We start from the raw sequence: 11,973 nt of genomic DNA, 5'->3' as shown, positions 1-11,973 counted from the left end.
CGCGGGATTTTATCTAATTTCATAAAATTTTATATAAGGACACTTTTTTTGGTATACATAATTGGTATTTTTTAAATGAATGGGTTTTGCAGAAAAATAACATAAATATGCATAAAGTGATCGAACTTTTTAATAACAGACATATTTTACAATGATCAACATTGCCTACAACTACAAACTTTAACTATATATATACAGTAGTGGAATTTGTGATATTTTTAAGTAAAAGGTGTTATATTATTCCAGAAATGACTTACCGAGGTTTTGGTTATGTGGTGGATTCCTGTCCTCTCAATGAGACAGAGTTTAACACAGCTGCTACCAGACTGAACTGTGGTGTGGACAAGTATGGACATAATCAGTATACCTGTGTCCCCAACGGAGACAAATCAGCTCTTGTAGAATTCTGCTTTAGGACCACAGTAGGGTTTTATCAGAAGGGTAAACACAAGTACATGTAAAAACATTGCATTTTATTCAATATTAGGAAATTTCAGCATCCCCGCCCAGTGTGTTACTAAGAAACAAACAGCGAAAAAAATGCAGTTCTGTGATGTGCAGAGCAAATCGCTTTATGAGGTTAAAAAGCTATTACCTTATTTGTAGTTTTAACCCGGACAAAGAAATTTGAAAATATCGCAGCTAGGATAAGGCTGTCCGTAAAATATCAAACTGTCCCATTTATAGTAACTTCCCTGAACTACCTAGATGACGTCATAATAGCATATGACGTCAAGTCACTGCATACTTGAGCTGACATGACGGGGAAAGTGTCATAACTTTTACATTCCTTTCACATGACATGTAAAGATTTAAAAAAATTGTTGTTTGATTCAAGTGTCTGGATTGTTCTTTAAGCTTTAGTGTGCTGTTATGATGTTGAATATTTACAATTTAATATCGTTATTCGGAACACTTCTAGTATACCGGTCCCTATAAAAATGGCGCTAAAATAGGTGCCGCCGAAGGCGGTGTACAATATAATACGATCGCGTGAGCGATCGACAAAATCGATAAAAAAGGCCACAAATCGCAAAATTGAGCCAAAAATCGTTTTCCTTGTGAAAAATTGGGTTTAAAAAACTGGTTTTTAAACACAGTTTTTTAAATGAGAATTAAAAGGTTTCGTAAAATAACGTACTTGTTTAGTAGATAAAACTCCATTTTGCGTTGTTTAGGAATGTGGTCACATGATCAGTTTTTGACGTAATCTCATAAATATTCATGACGTGCGTCACTTGTGTTTTGACGTAATGAAGACTGATGAAGAAGTAGCTGATAGGACTCAAAGTGAAATGCTACTAAAATTGCGAGATTTTTGTGAGAAATGCAGGGATTTAACAAGTGATAACTAATTACTAGTAATTGGTTGATTGAATTGTACATCACCATTGATTTGAAAGAAAAAAATATTCTGAATATGGACATTAGGAGGTTAGGATATCGAGCTTAAGTAAACGGTAAGTCGCTTTTACCAATTACTTGCCAAAACTTAGCGCACAATATCGGGCATGTTTCAACATTAGACCAAGGCTAATTCATCCAAGTTTCGCAAAACTTTCCTGTTCTTTGTAAGCAAAAATTGCATGAATAAGCCCAAAGTGGTATAGATGCGAGCATGGGTGAATATAAAACAGTTACAATATCCGAGCTATATATACACTAACCCTAATTCGTAGATCGCATACAATGCCATATTTAATTAACGGTCTGTTTAAGTTTTGCATGTTTCATGCTTTACTCCTATAAGATGGTATATCGACACTGTTCAACATTAGGCTGATTCATGCAAGTTTTTGGTCACAAAAGGCACTTGGCAGTGCCTTTTGTAAGCAAAAATTACATGAATTAGCCCAAAGTCAGGAAGATTTAAGAGTGGATTTATAAAACAGTTCCAATCTTAAAACAATATACCCTAACCCTAATCACTCGATCGAATGCGTTTTGTTGAAGCGAGGCGAAAATGGCGGTTTGTTTACATTCTGCATAGCAACGGCAAGGGAAATAACTGCTCATGCGCAATCGCGTGATTCTGGGGACCGGCATACTAGAAACTTCCCCGTTATTCCTTGAACTTGTCTGATATACATATATTCAAACAATAACAAAAAATGACTGTGAAACGCTTCCCCTGTGGACAGAGTTAGAATTTATAAATCGAGTATATATAATTATTTGACTGGCACAAGCGATAATAAGGATAAATTGAAGATATTCTGTGTGAATCTACTAGAGAAGTATGTCCTCTAACTAAATTTTGCTGGGGGATTGTATGTAATTTATCCTATTTTGCATAAATTGCGATAAGGAGTGGAAAATGTTCCCTTGTATGTGGGTAAGTTGAATTTCTCGTGGAATATAAGTAAAATTCAGACTTGCCCCAAACACTTTATATGTACCAAAGGTCACAATGAATTTACTTGTGTGACAATTTTTTCCCCAATAATGTTTTTTTTTACTTGTGTCGATGCGATTTTTGTGCAACATTTATGAATTTATAAGTGTCCGTCACGTGATCATCAAAGTCATGTGACATCACAAAATACCTGATTACATTACAAATTGAAATTAAGATGTAGCTTAAAATAAAATGTATATTTTAATGCATATTAAGCCTTCGGACAGCCATAACAAAGCTGCGATATACGAGGGTTGTTCGGAAAGTTCGTGGACTACCGTCATAACTTTTTACTTAAGGTCAAGATCTAGTAAATGAAAGGAGCCTACAGATTTCTCAAATTTGAGAAATAAATTCCTTTAAAGATTCTTTTTAAGTATAGCTTGGTCAAATAAGGTGTATCGGGGCATATTTTGTAGGTAAACAAGACGAAAAATCATATTTTAAACTGTCTTTTTTGATGAAAAATTGATAAAGTCAGTCATGAATATGGTAGTTTTTTTTCTTTATCGGACAAAGGAATGTATCCAGATTGCCTACAGTCTCTCAGAAAACGGTAACTTGTTTGTTCTTATCCTCTTCTTTAAATTAATATCAAATTGAATATAGGTTTCGGGATTAATTTTCACATGATTTCAAATTGAATTCCATGAAAAAACTTTATTTTCTTCATAATTCTATTAGAGCCGTAAAGTACGGGAAAAAGAATGTTTAAACTGATTATGACGTCATAATGGATCTAGCACCAAAAAGACAGTCTAAAGTCATTTACTAGATCTTGACCTTAACGTCATATTATTTCCAAATTTGGAAGAAATATTTCAACAGTAAATTTAAACGATGTGTACTAATTTTTTTTAAAAACATCGTGGTTTATTTCAAACTTATTCATACTTAAAAAATGCGAAATTCGGATCACGGAGCGGGTCAAAATTTGGTAATTTACAATCAAGGCACTAAGTAATGTCTGAAGTCATATCTTCTGTAAAATGACACAAAAACGGAAAGATTTTGCACGTTCAAATTAAGAATTGTGATTCCAAATCATGACTTAATAATTTGCTTCGTTGAAAAGAAATCATTTTCAGAGGATAGGTTGTCCTCATTGAAAAAGGCAAAAAAGATGACGTCGTAGAACGGCACGGAGCAGCATTCAACCGTACGATTTCGTGTTGTACTCCGGAAAACTCCAGAAAAAAACTCTTTAAATGCCGGAGGAAGTAGGAAATTTGTCAAAAGCGATCCATGCACGTGTGTGTACATGGTACAAGCGGTATTTGAATGATAGACTACTCTGCTTAGAGGATGGTGATCTCTGAGAAAACGGATTATCTGTAAAAGTCTTATTAAAAACTTTGAAAAGTTAGTAGCGTCATGATAAGAGTTTGGCGCTTCACATATGCTGATTCTTGTGAAAGCACACTTATGCAGTGAAAAAAAAAAAATATAACATTGACAAACAAAATGATACAACTGGAACAATTAATTGTTAGCAAAATAGATTTCAAGTGATAGAGAAACTTTTTAATGAGTGCACTGGTATTGGGCAATACTGTGTGAAATGTATAGGGATTGTATTTTTGAGAACCTCATGTCGGTATGTTTTTGACGTTAAAGTGTTGATGAGTTTGCTCCGTGGTTACAAAACATGTTGATGTTGAAATTAAATGATATGAATTCTATTAATTAAATCATATGGAAGAAATTTCACACTTAAACAAAATAAATATTTTTACATATGATAATGTGCTCGTTCTAATTTTCTTGAAGATAGTATAACGAAGATTGGCATAGTCCACGAGTTTTCCGAACAACCCTTTTATATTATTTTTTTTCACTTATGAGCTGACATAATTAATGCTTTGTTTTAAACACACATATTTAGAGAGAGAGGGTGAGAGAGAGAGCATAACCTAATCATGTTTGATAACAAGGAGATTTTTCTTTAAAATTTTGGAATTTTAACATTAAACACTATTAGTAAGTATTTTCATATTCAAGGGATCCTGAAAAAAGTACTATATATCTGACACATGAGTCTTAGTATATATTTCAATGTTTCAAAAAAAAAAAAAAAAAAAAAAAAAAAAAAAACCTACTAAGCTCTGTTGGAGCTTCATAATTCAAGAAGATTTTATCTTAATTGAATAAGAGCATGTCAACAGCTTTTACACGTTGTGAATTATGTGTTTGAAATTGATTGTTTTTATTTTCAAATTAGGACATTGCCTGGAGACTGTCGGAGATGGATATTTGGATCAAATCAGTTGTAATCATTTTCAAACTGGTTGTCCAGAAGAAAATTTCAGAGGAACCGACTTATATAAATGTTTGTAATCTTTAAATCTTTGACCAGATATGAGAATTAAAATAATCCTGTACCAAGAATTTTAATTTTACTTTTTGTCTAGTTTCAGCATGCAGCAGAATTAACACCGAAAGTCGATGTTTTTATGCAGATTCCTCATGTCCAAACACGTAAGGTCTCGTGTATAAGTTTCAAGCATATTCTGGAGAAGATAAATATTGGAATGTTAAAGTCATACAATCATGTATATGGCGTATTTTATATAAGTTCAGACTAACTAAAATTAAAGGGATCTTTCTATTGGTTTTATTACTTTATATAAAGATAGGACTTTCCTGTAAATTACACTTGTCAATTTAAATCAATCACATTTCAAGGATATTAAAATTTTTAAACAATAACCGATTTATTTACCGACTCCGCAATTGATTAACAGACACAATTTAAACTCAGAATCTTATATATAGCTTTAACTGGTTTGCTTTTTCGTTCTATTTCTTTACATATGATTTTGCTTAAATGAAAACTTTTATATTTTATAAGCGATGCGTATTTATTTCTTTCCGGATCCAACAATGTATCATACTGGTTATCAATACACGATTACGTATCCTCTGATCAAAGTTTCATAGTTAATTTTATAAATAACAGTCAAACAAATGTCAATTTCAAGGTATGCATTATATTCAAATAAATGTATTTATAGTCTTAAGCTTGTGATTTTCGATCATAATATAACCACTACACATTTAAACGGAATTACAAACCTGTTTTTCCCAAATAATAAAACATACAAATTGAGACCTTTCATCTATGATTTTTTTTCCATAATTGCAGAACAAAAATCACTGATATCATTCCAAGTACACCGGTGGAGGGTCTGGATAGCAAAACCAATTCCACAATGAACATGTTGACCACAGAGACCGGTATTATAGTTGAAGAGTCAAGCCATGTAGGAGTGATCATTGGAAGCATCCTTTGTCTATTAGTGATATTATTCTTGGTCCTTGCCATTATTTTCTGGAATAGAAGGAAGTCGGGAAGGAGAGAATATACAGATATTCCACTGAAAATAGGTATGTGATTAATAAAAATTGACAAATTTGAGGATTAGTTTCAAGTACCGTGTCCTATGCATTTCTGATTCTTTTTTTAAAATTATTTTTACTAAACTGACTGAGGGCTTTCATGTATGTTAATTTATTAAAGGTGCTTAGGCACAGATTTAAAGTTTATATTTTCTCAAATTTTCTGTATAATATCACAACTTATATGTTGCTCAGCTATAGCATTTCACACGAAAATAAAATTAAAAACTTATTCAATCTGAAAATAATGGTAACTACGAATTTCGGGAGGCGTTTGATTAACACATCCTTGCACTTTCACAATTTTTAACCTTATTCTTAATACTTAAGAAAAGAAGCAAATTTGTTGTGTATTGATGAATAATATTATGATTTTAAAAAAATCCAGAAAATTCAGAGTAAAAATGTGCGAAAGCAAAACCCACTCAATTAAGTATTGTCTCAGTGTTGTGTAATTGTGTTCAGAGTTTAACAAATTGAATACACCCGTGAAACGTAAACTGTTTTTATAAACAGGGCACGAGCTCTGTTGTTGTTAATGTTTACGTTTCACCGGGTGTATTCAATTGTTAAACTCTGCACACACCACTGAGCACGGACTGACAATACTGGTGAGAGGATTTTGCTTTCTGCATTTCTACTCTGAAATTTCTGCATTATGGTTTTGATAGTTTTCATTAATAAACAACAAAATTGCTACTTTTCTAAAGTGATAATGATAAAGTTAAAATTTGTGAAAGTGCAAGGATGTGTCTATCAAACGCGTCCAGAAATTCGAAGTTTCAATAACTTCCAGATAAAATAAGATTTTTATCAAATTTTCGTATGAAATGCTATAGCAACATATAAGTCATGAAGTAAACATTAACTTCAAATCTGTGTTTAAGCACCTTTAAGTCACAGTTTTCCCCATAGTTGAGATTTATATATCGGAAGATTACCCTATTCACTGTGCACTGAAACGTGTGAACCGAATTAATTAACCGTGAAATACGAGGGGTGATCAAAAAGTTCGCGAACCATCTCCATATTTTCAAAACCACAATTCAGATCAGAATGAAATTTGGCACACATATAGTCATACACATGTTCTATAAATAACAGATGTTAAATAATGTTTTGCTCCGTGTTTGTGACGTCACAATGTGAAAATGACGTCAATATGTAGGTCACTTGTGACAAAAAATGGTTGACTCAGTCATACTCGAGCAACGAACGGCTGTAAAGTTTAACGTATATCTTGGAAATTCTTTTGCAGTACAAGATGATAATTTGTACAAGGTTTATGAAGACAAAAGACTAATCAGGCGTTCAATCATTAATTGGATGAATTGTTTTAGAGAAGGCAGGGAGATGGTTAAAAATGATGTTTGTTATGTTGCCCAGCGAAAGCAAGTCTGGGAAAAGATGTGTCCTTAGCTGAGCAATTTGTTATAAAACATTGTCAAGTTACAATTAGAAAAATGGTTGAATATCTTAACAATACTATAATCATTAAATCCCTAAAAGATTAATTACTTTAGACTTCAAACATATGAGATATGATAAAAAGAATGTGCCCATACTTTATCCACACTGGATAAACGACGCTCCCGAGACAGAGAACTCGGGTTCTGATGGGTCACCATACTCATCATGGGAAGGGATATCCTTATCCATCCATCCTGTTGCCGAGATTTGGCCATTTCTGACAGATGGACTGTTCTTGTTATAAAAATTAACTTTCATGGTAAGAAATATAAGACTCGAAAAAATCTTTTAGCTTCTTTGAACAGACTGCCACGGAGCATGTCACGTGACTGCCTGGATCACGTGATACGCGCATGGGCAGAACAATGGCAGATGTGCATTAAAATCGGAGAGGACTACTTTAAAAAATAATAAACACTGAAACCTCATTTTATGTCTTTTAAGGAAGTTATTCAATTAGTTCGCGAATTTTTTGATCACCCCTCGTATATGGCGTTACATAAGGAAAATGGTACCTCCTCAAAAAAAAAAAAAAAAAAAAAAAAAAAAAAAAACACGTGCAGAATGATGATAACAAGTCATCAGCACATTTTGTCATACCGCCTGATGCTTTGGAGGTAGAGGCATTGTTTTTACGTATTTAAGTCAATTTGAATTTCTTGCAATCATAGTACAATTGACGAAATTTTAGAAGGGTAAGGGTTTTGCACTGCTACTGCTGAATCAAAGGCAACAACAGGTTAACGTGAAGTTCTTTGTGAATTTTTCTACCCTAGAACATCTTGTTCATCATCTGAGAGGAACATGAAAGGTTACTCGACCGACCAGGAAAGGGACTTCTGTAGGTAATGATGCTCCGTCAAGACAGGGTTATTCTTGCCACTTGTGAAACCGCCACATAACTACCCCTAAAACTGCCATTGATACAGTAAGCTATCATAGACATCACATTCATCCCCTCCAAAATAATTATAAAAATGTATAAAACCCATTGCGCAAGTTTGTTTGCAAGAGTTTGTCAACCTTACGTTAGTGTTCCTCTCAACTCTGCACGTGCTAGTAGTATGGCTTATTTTCCTGTATGATATCCCCTGGCCCCATGAAGCCTGCAGAATTGGTCAAGCCTTCCTCGCAAACATTCATATTAAACAAGCGACTAGCCTCCGTACAGTCTAAATTTGTCCCCATTGGAAATTTAAGGGAGTAAGTGGACAGTACTGTAAAAAGGCGTCGAAATGCCCCAAGTACTCTTGACAAGGGCTGCCTTTTTGGAATAGTAGAATAATATCCCAATGAGAAGGATAAATACACCGATGAACTCCATGCACAGGAAAATCAATGCTGTGAGAGATGCACGAGGGACCATAAAAGATAATGACAAGTCTTTCGATTTAAGGGTTGTATCGTCAAATGGATTTCAATTATTCAGAATTTATTAGTCAAAATCTAATGACATGTTGGTAAATTGTTGATAAAGATGCATTGGATTGTTATATAACAATTGTTAAAAACCATTTAAAACATTTAATCACTTCAAATGTTTATCCTGCGTTTCTTTTCCCTTTCAGTCACTCATGAAGAAGGGAAGGGTACGAAATTTATGACATTAAAATTACCCTCAATTACCACAGTCTAAATTTTGATAAAAATGTCTATTTTCTTTTCTTGGATAGTAAGATAAACATGTAAAATCAAATTAATAACTTCAAGGTCATGCGGAAGGGCAAAAATTTGTTATCACAGTTGGACAAATCTCAAAAATATACTAGTATCTCCATGTTTTGATGAAAGTATTACAATGAGTTTCTTCAAAGCTAAGCTTAACAAATTTTTTTAAGATTGATGAAGTCAAGGTCATAGAGAAGGTCAAAGTAAGTTTATTTTGATGCAGTTGAATAGTCTGCCTTGTCCGTCTGTAAACTTGAATAAATGTTTGACTAGTCTGATTCTCAAAATCAATTGAGCTAATTTCAGCTACTCTTGCCACAACCATTTTAGGTGATTGGGATTCAAATTTGTTCAAATGAAGAACAATGCCTCTTTTAAATTAGTGATAATTAAGAATTGTTTACAATATGGTGATTTTTTTTTTTTTTTTGAATTTTTAATTTTTTTTTAAAATCCTTCTCGAGAACCACTGAACCCAAAGAAAAAAAGACACTTCTTTGGAAAGCTATCCATAGTGTAGATTTATGTTTATTCAAATTATCACAACTGGAGTAGGGTGTGCCACGATAAGAAACCAAAATTTACATATTTTTACAATTATATACGGAAAATTCTTTTTAAAATCTTTTTCTGCTGAAAGCAAAAACATAATTAGTCAGTCATATTTATATTGAAGCATATTCAGGTAGTGTGAATTCAAGTTTGTTAAAATCATTGCCCCTAGCATAGTATGGGATCACAATAAGAGGTCAAAGTTTTACATTGTAATGTATAAGAAATTAAAAAAAAAACTAATGAAAACATTAGGGTCAAGATGAATCATATTGATATAAAATCAACCTCAGGTTGAGTTATAAGGTAATATATATGAAAAATATATGAGTAATATAATTGAAAGAAAATGTGATGATGAAGAACAGCAGAGACATAATAAGTCATATTCATATGGAAGTGTCCTCAGGCACTGTAGATGCAAGTTTCTTCAAGTCAGGGCCATAGCAAAAGGCTGGACCACAACAGAGGATGAAAGTTTCTGTATGGTAAAATAATGGAAACCTTTTGAAAATCTTCCTCTGTAGAAAAACGAATCCATAATTAGTCATATTTATATGGAAGCATTCTTTTGCTTTGCTTAAGTATTGCCCCCCCCCCCCCCCCCCCGGTGTCGAGTGGGGCAACAATAGGAGATCAAGGTTTAAAATGGAAAATATTCATATGAAGAACAAGGAAGGTCATGATTGAACACATTAATATGGAAGCATACTCTGGTAATGTAGATTCAACTTTGATCAAATCATTCCCCCGAAAGGTTTCGCCAAAATTGGAGATAAAGCCTTACATGGTATTATATTATATGGGAAAAATATTAAAAAATCTTCTTAAGTACTATAAAGCCATAATAAATCTTAGTGTGTAAGAATCCTCAGGTTTAGGTCAGGATCTCCAGAGGCAGGTTTTACAAAGAAATATGTCGGAAAAATCTTTTCATTGGTAAGTTTTAAATATCTTCCTCCTGAGAGAGAGAGAGAGAGAGAGAGAGAGAGAGAGAGAGAGAGAGAAAGAGAGAGAGAGAGAGAGGAGAGAATGTATCTCTTGAGGGTGTTATGGCTCATGCACCACTTGTTGAATCAAATACAAAGGAACCTCACTGCTCACAGTGTACAATAATGTGATCCTTTCACAAATGAGGTTTCAAGCTTTAATTTATGCAACAAAATAATGTAATTTGAAAGAAAATTAAGCACAATTGTGATAAATTTTGTGTATTGTACTGTTAATAATACTGTTTTTATATTTTCTTGCAGACGTTGAGCCATATAGTGTATGGAAAACTTCTATTTCAGGTTAGCTTGGCTTTATTATCATTTTATAGCTCATCTAAGATGCAAACTCGTGGTCTTTTCTGATCACATTTTATCTGAAGTACATCTGTCCGTCTGTAAGGCTGTCTTTATGTCTGTGACATAGGTTATTACTTTTGTATGGAAGCAAACATGGTTTACATATATTCAGATGTGCATTACATGTACTTGTGACAAGACCTTTCAGAAATTTTATGATTTTTTACCTCATTGCTTTGAAATCTGAACTACTATCGAAAAATATCAGTAATTCTTTTGGCGAAATGTATTTCAAACGAAGAGACACAGCTTCCCTATCTTCTAAAATGCATTACCTGTAATCAGAATTTTCCAAATAATTGTGATTTTTGACCTCACGCAGGTATGTTAAGGCAGTACCCAGATCATATTTCGGCGAATTTAGACTTTTATCGTATAATGTAACAATAATAAATCGGAAAAGCCTTAGATAAAACATTTATTCTTATTATCCATTGTATAGACGTCATTGAGTCTTAGGCTAAAAGAAGCACTCCGCTACGACGTCATCACGTGACGTTTATAAATAGAAAAATTGCCTTATTGAAAAAGTGAAAAGTTCAACACTACCCCGGAGCTAATTCATTTCTTTTAGTGAAAATAATTATGTAAAAACATCACTGGGTCATGAAAAGTGATGCTAGAATCGTACTCTCCCGGCACAGAAAAAAAATATTCCAAAGTTTCGCATGAAACCTTACGAAATATTTTACATTTTATACATACGATCAAGGAATTGTTATCAATTCATGTTAACCACACGATTCTAGCAGCACTTTCCAAGTACTACAGAATAGAAGCTTTCGATAGAAACAAAAATTATGTTTCAAAGTATGCGGCGTAGTGTTGAACTTTTGCATCTTTGTTGACAAAGAGCGACAGAGAAAAGGCTGATCGGGATTTCAAAGCACTGCCTGTGTTAATAAAAGAAAACATGAAAAGAATATATCAGCGTACCTGATTTTTAATTTTTAATTCCTTATGAATCACACATAACATTCACGGTATATGCCTTTAAACTCCCATTTCATGTATTTGTTTACGTGAATTCTCGTCACGTTTAATTTCACTCGGCAAATATTTGATCAATAGTTATGACGTCATGGGTTTGGTATTTAACCCCCGTCCTAAATACTTAGCTATTTATACCACTCAAAA

The sequence above is a fragment of the Saccostrea echinata genome, unplaced genomic scaffold, assembly GCF_033153115.1.
Source record: "Saccostrea echinata isolate AGI-Se365-2 ecotype Australia unplaced genomic scaffold, CSIRO_AGI_Sech_v1 ptg000038l, whole genome shotgun sequence".
NCBI lineage: Eukaryota > Metazoa > Mollusca > Bivalvia > Ostreida > Ostreidae > Saccostrea > Saccostrea echinata.
This window is presented reverse-complemented; position numbering follows the sequence as displayed.